The sequence below is a fragment of the Bacillus rossius genome, chromosome 6, assembly GCF_032445375.1.
Source record: "Bacillus rossius redtenbacheri isolate Brsri chromosome 6, Brsri_v3, whole genome shotgun sequence".
Lineage (NCBI taxonomy): Eukaryota > Metazoa > Arthropoda > Insecta > Phasmatodea > Bacillidae > Bacillus > Bacillus rossius.
In genome coordinates, this window is record NC_086334.1 from 2,654,923 (window position 1) to 2,666,540 (window position 11,618).

The window sequence follows — 11,618 nt, forward strand, 5'->3', positions numbered from 1 at the left end:
GTCCGCCTCTGACGCTGCACGACTGACGGACATCACCGCGTGGCTCTCCCTCCCCTCACCATTCCGGACTAGTCACGCCGGGAAGCCTTCATTTCACAGGCGAGGGAGCCACACCCCAAGTTCCCCGAAGTTCAAGCTCGCTTTTTTTTTTTCCGTACCACAACAGGTGTATTTATTTGGGAGTATCTTTAATGAAGCTATCCCAACCGAATCAACCGTCCACAATGTTTTAAAGTATTTATAATGCAGCTAACCTAACATAATTGACCATTAGTTATCATGGGTTGTATATTTATTTACAATGAACAAAAAAAAATCCCCGAAGATGCACGATCGGGCGTTTGGCTCTCTCGTCTGTGAAAAGAAGGCTTCCCAATCACGCCGCATCGCGCCGCGCTGCCACTGTTGTTCCAGGCGATGACCTGCTCGGCTGGGCCCAGTCTTGCCTGCACCACCGCTGCAAGCGAGCAGCGCTGCAGTCGCGGCTGCTCCTGTTTGCATTATCGATGATTCCCCCCCCTGCCTCTTCCTCCACGCTCTTCCCACGGCAGCTCTCGAGACTCGGGGCGCCGGGGAAAGACTACATCGACTGTTCTGCGTCTTGTTCTCGTGGGTCCCGTGTGAACAGTGATTGCTTCATCCACTCTTGCAGCATCCCGATGTTCTCGTCAACGAGACTTGTTTCTCAAACCTTGAAATATACAACCGCGTAGTTCATAGCTCCTGTAGTGAACACCGTGTGTTTGAAACCCAAGTATCATCTCCTGCTACAAGTTCCACGGGAGAATTATTTTTTTTTTAGCTTAAATGATTTTTAATCAAGCGAAGGCTTCTTTCAAGTACATGTATTTTATTAGACCTATAGACTGTTCGTACACTAATAATTAAAAAAAGCAATTTTGTTTATAAATTTTAACGATCGAAGTGTGATAGAATTTCATAACAATATAGTAGTGAATCAACTTTTTATTATACACTTCATAAATAAATTTGTTATATTGGTGTCTAGAATGCTTAAAAAATTAATCATTCATTTTCGAAATTAAATTATTTTTTTATTGATTTCATCAAGATGATCATTTGGTAATATTGAATTCTTTATTCTATGGAAACTGAAATGAAATACGCTATCTTGATTTCAACAGGTTTTGTCAAAAAATGATTTTACAATTTTATAAATATTAATATTTTTAGCTCTGTCTAACCATCGGACATACTTAATGAAATTTCTTGTATAGTAGTGACCAACTGCTACAAATAGTTTTTTCCTGCAAAATAATGAATGGTGTTTAGAAAAAAGAATCCTTTCATAATTTTGACATTTATAATATTGCTTTCCAAAGACTCTATTGTATGTTCTTAGAATAATCAAAAAATTGGTTGCCTGTAAAGTCGATTTACGGACGATAGTTTAACGTGACAATGTCATAACAAAACATTGATGATGATTACATACTTTTATGAATAAAATTGAATCATTTTTATTGAATTATCACTATTTTGTATGGATACACAGAAGGAGTGTAATGAAATCTACAATTTAATTGATAAATTTACTTTTATTTCCACTCATTAATTAAAATATGTTTATTACTTTAAAGAACAGATTATTTTAGCTATAACTTATATACATATTTGCTATTTAACTTCTTCCAATCTGTGTTATTCTGTTAAGGATAGGACGATGATAGGAAAAGTCGGAAACGAATGGGAGTGTTTCAAGGATGATGTGAAGGAAAATGGCTTACCCAACACCAAAATGCAGTCAAAAATAATATATTTGCGCCACGGACTCTGCAGCAATGCTAGGAGGAACGGGTTAGCAAAGAGCAATGAAAATGTCACATTGAAATGCATGAAAACAGAATCACGCCACGGACTCGGTCGCAATGTTAGGGGGTTCAGGTTAGCAAAGAGCAATATAAAATTAGCGTAACGGGACACAGCGAAACGGGACAATGTGCGAAACGGGACACTTTTTCATGCGTGCATCCGGCGTTCATAGATTTATTAGACGTCGTCACGTAAAAAAATCAGTAAAATTGAATCATTTACTAAAGTGAAAGTAAACAAAATAACATTTTTGGTGTTAACAAGTCAGGTAGAAACGACCGGGGAACAGAGGGTGCCAATCACTCTGTGCAGCAGACTCCAGGAACGCCTGCGTCATCATCCTGCGTGGTGATACCACTCGAGCGTTTGCGCGCGCACGCCACTCTGTGTCTGGGCCGTTGGTCATCTCGCGCATCCGAGATGAGTCCGAGCCAGTCGGATACAGCAGTTGGGCGAGCACACCACCTAGGTACCATCCGACCAACAACTGTTAATACACAGATGCTCTTATAGTGTCCATTCAAGTTCATATTGTATTTTAAAACCACAGTCAAAATTTCTCTTGTACAAAATTTCTACGTTACTCTTTACCTCTATACTATCTACGTATTATTTTATGGATTGTAGGTTTGAAATGGTTGCTGATGGCAAGAAAGTTGAAAGATGCAAGTGTATAATAAAACGGAATATTATAGTATCCATGCAACAGATGTTATCATCAGTGCAAGTATTTTATGTGTTTAGTATGGAAGGTGTTTGTTTTCATGTATTATTCAATCCAATTTATTAATAGGAATTAAATTTGTTATTCATAAATGAATGGATGTGGATGACGCTCAGCACAAGCGCAGTGGGCTGAGCACCCAAATTTCGCGTGGAACCGCAGGTTAAACATATATATGCTGGATAACAATTTTGAAATTTTTTAAATCTAAATAGGACAATGATTTCATGAACATGAAAAGGTTAAATTGCTTCCTATTGCTGTTTATGTTCACAGTTCGTGTGTATGTACAGTTACATTGCCGTCAAAGTTACCCTCTAATAAATACACACAGTCGGTGGAGTGCATGCGACAGTGAGTCAACCCAAACACGGAGCTGAACTCACGGAATTCCTGATAATGGCTTCAAGCAAATGTAGAACATTTGAAAATTAGAAAACAACAGTTGGAATTTCAACTAAGATTAACTGCAATATGTATTAAAGTTTAACTTTAAGTAAACTTTTTTACAAAAACCGATGATTATTTTTTTAAATTGTGCAGAATTAACAGTAGTGAATGTAAAATTATTTTTCCTCGGTATAGACAAGTAAAAAAAAGAGTATATTTAAAAATAACTTTTTACAAAGCCGGTAAAAAGGCCCTTGTTTATGTGATACAATGACCAGCAAAAATAAAAATAGTTTCAAGGTTTCTTCTGATCACTACGACTTGAATTTTAACGAAACCAAAAAAGTTACGCGGCACATCAACTCAAAATGGTATCGGGAGGTGCGACGTCTGAGGCGTAGCAGGATAAACACAGGACTTCTTAGCGAGGAGTCCTGGGACAGATTCCTGGGCGGGCAAAGATACAAACATTTGAAAGATTCGTAGTTGTTTTTAACTTGGAGGTTTTCCTCATGCATGCCCAACAAAAGCTGATGCAGTTATTTAACACGAACCTTTCCTAGTCGCACCTGTTACAGGTCATAGTTTTTTACGACGTAATGTAAATTCAGCTGTCGGAGTAGGTTAGGAAAAAAAAATATTTTCTGTCAGTTTCACTTGTGAAAGGAGTAAAAAAATCGTAATATTAAAACGAAGTTCTTTTTATTACTTTTCCTCATCTTGTCCGAAAATGGGAAATCTTGGTAGAATTAAGCTGATGAAAGAGGCATTTGACTAAATTTGCTCTGCCAACTTATAAAACTCCTCGAGTGAGTTAATCTTTTTTTATTTTCATTAATTGTCCCTCTTTTCACAGAAACAAAGCCCCTGGGGAAAGGAGTGAAAACCCACGAACTTTATATTGAGTTGTGGAACTTAAAGCGAGCTCCGAACGCGAAGAGATCTGGGTTAGTGAAATCATTTTCAACGCTATACATTAAATTGAAAAAGTTTATTGGGTTGCATTCATGTGGTAGAAAAAAACTTAAAAGGAAGGAAAAAAATTCGCAAAGAAATATTTTAATCCGTTTTGACTGTACACACAATATTATTTATGAGTAATTTACATCTTAAATAATTTACAAATTTTATGTTTGCTGTATGGAAATAAAAACTTTTTTAACATAATTTGCTATTTTTATGAAAATATTTGCTTGGAAGTGTCTTCTTCTCGTCTTAGTAGCTCGAGGCATTTCACCATGCCTCATTATAAAACTTATAAATCCTTCTTCTGTATTCCAAATGTAAACTAAAAGTCTTCCAAGGATGAACTTAAAAAAATTACTCAGAATATTTAGTTTTATGATGTGGTAAAATCGTCAAAGAAAATTGTAGGTAAATAATGTTCAGGAAATGTGTTTTACGTTTAAAAATCAAAATATTATTTATTGTAATAATTCTATATAAAAATAATTCATTCATTTAAATCGATATTAACGAATATAATCTAGCCCTAGAGTATTATTTTCACAAACCGAGACATAAACCTAAAATGTATGTATTAAACGGTCATCGGTTGGATCTAGAATTCAAGTATGATTCAGTTTATAATGATCTTCCGATTGGTTTGGTGCGCTTTGCACCCTTCAGTATATTCTAAACCTAAACCCCCGTACAACTATGTAACGCAAACACACCATCTTTTACACTTATATGAACGGCCAAAGACAAATCAAAGTCTATTGATTATGTTAACATTTCGCTATAAGCTATTTATTGAATCTTTGCATAACATAAACACTATCACGTCATTCATATAAACTGGCATTTCAAATAAATAACTGAAAAAATTTTAAAATAGCTTTAAAACAGTTAAATTAAAACGTTAACAGATTCAAAAAGATATTTCTGTACAACTTTTATTTGCATATTTTAAAGTTTATAGGTACAGAAATAAATGAGAATAAAATTTTATAAGATGAGATAAAATATGCATCCACATTACGTCAACAATCGTTTCTAACGACAATTTTTACTATCAGAGGAACGATTTTTAACTTTGAATACCAACGGCAGTATGTATTAATTAAAAAATATACATTTTACGAGTATTAAAATTCCCAAGAATACACTTTGTTTTTGCACGCGCTGTCGATGCCAGACTATAATCTCTCATTCTTTAAAGACCACACATCTTTTAAAAAATTGAATAACTTGTATAGTTAAAACAAATTGTATTTGTCCCCACAAATATTTTTGTGGACGTACTGTGAATAATGTAGACTTACGGATGGGTTTTTACTTGACGCGCTTCGACAAAAACATTTTTCAACTACGAACATCTGTTAAAATGTTATTCCTGTAAATGGTCTTTGACATAATTTTTCTTAAAATATTTGTTTTATTTTTATTTAGACAAAAGAAAGAAAAAAATATGCTTTTAAAATATCCATAAAAATCATACTGAAACATAACTTTAATTAGGTAAATATTTAATGAATCGGCCAAAATCGTATATTTTCAATCATCATAATGTCATTTCAGCTCAGATTTCATTCTTCATCAGTGTCAATTTTTTTATAGATAAAGCCTTTTGAAAGGCATTAACAGACAAAACATGTATTAGTAGGTACCAACTTAACCGAGTGAAACGCAAGCAAAGTTCTATTTTTTTCACGCAAACACGGGCAAGCATATTATCAAAACGTTGATTGCAAATGTTCTCAATAAACCATCGTTCATCTATAGGTTCTATGCTAATACTCTGTTAAGAGAAGATTCAGTTTTAATCTAGTTGGATGTATTTTTAACAACATCAGGTAAGTTGACTCCACTTCACATAAGTTGCTAACGATATTAAAATTCTTGGGCCACCTAATAACGCTCTTCAAATTCTGTAACAGCTTAACCGACGCTCATACTTATTTCCAACATCTAAAAGTGATTTTAGCTCAAGTTATACAGTTTACAAGCTTGGATAATTCAGTAGAATCTAATAACACTGTATATTATTAGAACATATCTCAAGAGTTAATAACCCACTCCAGTTATGATTTAAAAAAAATTATATTTAATTTATATTTAATTTTTGGCACAACATGCACGAACGCAAGTTCTTCTTATGTTCTCAAATTTTTACATGGAAAATTCTTATATTTTATCGTGAAACACCCACCATTAAAAACTATGATTATATGAATAGTATACATACGCGTAAATAACTAACGAAGTATTTAAATGCATGACATTAAATACGTAAAATGCAACGCTAAAAAAAATCCCTTTTGGCACAGCCTGTAGGCGTAGGTAGATTTTGAAGTACCTATTTCTTCTGTTGATAATTTTATTTTTTCAAAATAATTTTACGAAGAGTTATCAATTCAATTCAAATAATTTTTAAATACCCACAAATATCCAAGTTTATGGCTGTACAAAACTGAAGAATTAAAAAATATTGTTGAGGAGAAAAAATGTTTGTTTCAATTCTGGGTGGATGATAGCTGAGCTGTACACACTTTTAATTATTTATTGGTTTACATTCTTACAACTTTTAGATATATAAAAAATGTATTTTTCAATTCTTTCTATTTTATGAGGGGAATACATTTTACGGCAATATAAAACGTTTTTTAAAATTATAATTTTCAGTAAAACTGTTCAAAATAATGCACAATCGAGTTGGCATAAGACTATTAATATGCACTATAGAATCAAATATTAAAATCTTCGCAAAAGCAGTGATGGGTAAACTTTTCTATTTAAAGATTTATATTTTATTGTATAATATTTTTTTCCCCCTGGAACATAGTATATGCTAAGGGAATAATACTTAGGAAATGTAAGCAAGAGGAGATGTAAGTCACCCAGGGATAGGGGGGTGGGTAGGTGGGGGGGGGGGGGGGGGCACTGTAGCGAGTTCCCTGGCTGAGAAGCCGAGGTCAGTGGCTGAGAGGGTGCGCTTAACTAAAATGTCGGCGAGGCTCCAGGAACAGGGGACACCCCCTGCAACCCGCGCTACTCGGCTGTCGGGCGGGTTGCCTCACCGGTCCCTGACGAATTGCTCATTTTCGTAATGGTTCCAGTTCTCTCCAGTTCTCTCCAGTTCTCTCCAGTTCTCTCCAGTTCTCTCCAGTTGTCCGAGACTCCCGCTGAACGCTCAAGCGGAGTGCAGAGAGGACAGTTGCTTCCCTCTCCCCAAGCTCGCCTCAAGTATGTCCCACGCTCGAATAGCTACTGGTGCACTGTGTACCACACACACAATACTTAACCTCGGCATCACACGGAATATAATATGTACAGTTCTTGGTAATTTGTGTATTGTAACGACCAAAATAATAGGCTGAACGCGATAATGGCGATGTAAAGCGCGTAAAAGTGTAGGACTGCGAGACGAACAGTCACAGGAAGAGCAAGCAATTTATATAAAAAAATAATAATATTTGGTGTGTGTTCTTTCATAAGCGCGTTAGAATTAATACTTTCTTGGCGTGTTAAATAACTGATTTTATTATCCAACAATTCATTAATAAAAAAAACCTGGAATGCTATAATAAACACGGTTAGTAAAGTATAAATTAAATCAAATTAAAAAAAATTAAGTAAATACTCAACATTTAATATTAATTAAAATGCGTATAGAATTAATTATTAAATTTATTAAAACAATTGAAGTAAATTTTAATTAATAATAATAAATACATATGCTGAATGTTAATTCTAAATTATTAATTTTAAATATTAATTAAATAATAATGTAATAATACATATTGCAAATAAATTATACATACCAGAAAATAACCTCTCTTATTTAAATTACCTTGAAAAAGTAAAAACATAATTAATATCACTAATATTCTCAATAATAAATGTATTTAATTATATGGACCAGTATACAATATTAAATACTAAAGTATATAATTTTAAAGCATATTTAATAATTTTTATTTGTCTTTAGCTTTTTCATCCTGTCAATTTTTATTTGAAGTGCGCGTATTGTCAAAATTTACTTTCAAATTTTTTTTCATTAAGTGCCTAAAAAAATATTACTTCAAAGCGGATATCACATAGTTTAGTTTTGAATACATATGTCTTTATAATACACAATACTCAAAACTATGTTGTTTTTAAAATTAGGTTTTTAAGCTTAAGTAACAATTAGAACACAAATTTGTCCCAACAATTAAGAATAAATCAATTTATTTATCAACAGAGGGTTTTTACTGTTCCACATTGATATAGTTTCCCCCTTACCTAATTGTTTGATACACACCGGAAACGTTATCATATATCGTATGCAGTTGTTACGAGAGGTGAGTAGTTATTTATTCCACATAACTTCTACCAAGACAGCTTCAAACAACAATATGTCTGCAAGTTAAAATGAATGAAAAAAAAAACCCCGGCTCATACACCCTATTAATATTTTTTTTAAAAAGGGGAAGAACGATATCAAATTTTTTCTCACCGTAGAGAAATTAGCACAATAAATCAATATCCTTATAAATGTAGGTAGCATGTCTTTGATTTTTTAAAATTGTGCACTTATATTGCTTTAATACCTACTTTTCAAAGGAGAACTACTTTATAAGTTATGCTAAACTGTATGTGGTGTATTATTGTTCTTCATTAATCATCATAAAACTACTAAAATATTTTGCGTAAGGTTTTTGAACAACCTGTATTTTTTAATATTATCTTTGAAAGATTTGTGCAATGGGAGTGCAAAAAATTCAGCACAACAGTTGAAACGAGATAAAAACACAGCAAAACGAAAAGACGAAACAAACACAATAGTTTTCCAAAAAACAGAAGAGAACGAAAAAAACCCCACAAATTATGACCGCACAAAATTATTGAACCCAGGAGACGGGAGCAGATAGCAGTTACCGAAATGTCGCTTGTTTCTGTTTTAGAAAACTATTGTGTTTGTTTCGTCTTTTAGTTTTGTCGTGTTTTTTTCTCGTTTCAACTGTTGTGCTGAATTTTTCAGGGTTCAATATTTTTGTGCTGTCATCATTTGTGGTTTTTTTAGTTCTCTTCTATTTTTTGGAAAACTTTTGTGTTTGTTTCGTCTTTTCGTTTTGCTGTGTGTTTGTCTCGTTTCAACTGCTGTGCTGAATTTTTTGGGTTCAATATTTTTGTGCTGTCATCATTTGTGGGGTTTATTTCGTTCTGTTAGTCCATTTTTTTCCTTTGTTTTTCTTTGTTTGTTGACCATATTTCTGTTATGGAATATTATGTAGTGTTTATATCCTGACAACAGCAATTTGTTTTGCTTATTTTGTGTTTTTGTCATTTGTGTTTTTTGTAGTTTTCTTCTATAGATAAACATGTGCTTAGCAATGGTGTATGTCCAAAAGTTTACATCAAGTCTGTATTTTTTAAATTTTCTGTAATTTGTATTGTATTTGGAAAATACTTGACTGAATACAGGGTTTATAAACTTTGTGTTGCAATGCTTTGCCACGCTAACTTTTATGTTGAATTTTTTCTATTCAATGACATTTTTAAAATGTTGTAACTATGTGCTGTTTACTGGTATTTGATTATATAATAAATCATATTTGCATTCAAATTAGCAACACTAATCAAACATTCAAAAGAAACAAATACATTTCTCACATTAGTACCGAAGTACTTTCTTCAATGTTTTATGAATAAATTTTAATATGGGATTAAAGTAGTCAAAGGTCATTAAATTAACATTATTTTGTACTAAATAATTCAAATAAGCTGAGTTGGCTAAAATCTCATTATATAATTTATTTTTAATGGTGTCAAATAATGGTTATAAATAGCAAGTTTATTCTTATAGTGTGCCATTGCACATTTTTAGTAATGCGCATGCTCACTTTATCTATTTTAAGTTATTGTTTTTATTTTATTTTGTATAGCAAACTGGGAGCCATAATTTTTTAATTCTTGAATTTGTAAATCATTTTGTAACCAACAATTTCAGCATAATTTATATTTATAAAAGGACAAGTTTCTGTGTTAAAATTCTTATATTAGTTTTACAACAAAATAATTTTACTTTTGTCCATAATGAATGTTGATTTGGGAAACCGCACTATAGTGTAACTCTATTTGTTTTACATGTGCAGTCTTTCATGTCTCAACTCTATGGTCTTCTTCAGTTGCACAAAATAATACGTCTTTCTTTTTTAAGCATGTCGGCCATGATGTAACTGTTCCTAGCTTCGGCCGTTTCTTAATCTGTTGACATCAATGTCTTAATTAATTCTCCGTACACCGCAAGTGTGTGTGTGCGGAAGGCGTGGGTGGCCATGGGCGCGATTACTTCGTGACACACAACTTCTTCGTCACCTGAGTCATGGTGCTCCTCAGTGCCTGATGCAGCTCGTCTAATCAGGAAAGATCTTCTTTGTTACTTTCTGCATGCAGAAGAGCAACCATGAGCCACCACATATCTAAAGAGAAAATGTTAACCTAGCATTTTCGGCATTGTTTTGGACTAATAATTAATTAATATTTTTGACTCAACCAATGTAATTCTTAACATCAAAATCAATGTGTTTGACTTAAGTATTTAAAGGGCCCCTTATCTTAACATTTACTTTTACTATCAGTATGACTGTATACTCATCATTTGATATTAACCTTGTTATTGTTATTATTTAAAGTAAAATAATCTAAAGAAAAGAAAATATAAGGAACAGAGAAACGATATTGTTGTATTATTTAACTAAAACCACTGTCTGTATTAATTCTGACTAGTTAATAATTAACTATTAATCCTGTAATATGGCCTCCCCAGTCGGCTCAAGGTTCTCATGATTTTACTACACGCCTAACAAAGCACCATTGAGCCCGTTCCCCATGCTTTAACTGTTGACCTCTGTGCCTCCTTGGTATTTGGCCAGGTTGAGGTAAAGAGGGCGGCAGAATAGTAATGGGTGAATATGAATGAGAGATTGAAAAAAAATAGTAACGATATAAAATGTAAAGAGCTATTAAATGAGACAATAGATTTGGCATGACATGATTAGCAGAGATAATGAGAGAAAAAATATAATCGTGATTGGAGTTCCAACAATTAATTTTTGAGGAAGGCAAAGGTATTTAATTTGTAATTTAAATTTCATATATAATTCTTGCCATCTAAATCTATATGTAGAAAATCGGGATATTTTCTTGATTTACAGCTCAAATGCAGAAAAAATCCAAGTATATTCACTCAATTTAATCGCTTGATGATGAATGCAGAAAGAGGGAGTGTTTCAGAACTCCCTGTCTTGGATGATGTCCACTGTGTTTCCCTCGAGTCGGCCTTCCAGGAATTATTACTATGTTGTGGTGCGAGTTACCAAGTTTTACCCAGTGATATGCGATCCAAAATACATATGAATGTGATTAAGGAGTATCAGCCTATAGGCATTTACTATCTTGCTAGTTAAATAATTATAACAATTGTAGTCGCTGAAGCGAAAAACTTATATGCGCTCGAGCCTGTTGCAAACTATCAGATTCGAACAAGGCACTGTGGAGCGGGGATAAATTAAGTATGTCCATGGATCGCTATCATGGGAAAATTGTAAAACGTTAAAAATTGTATAAAGAATCGTAGATTCACAATTGTAATGGATTTAAATCCTTAAATAATGTACATTAATGATTAAATTGAAGGGAAATTTTCACCACCAGCTTGTCGTGTATGATATCGCACAGATCA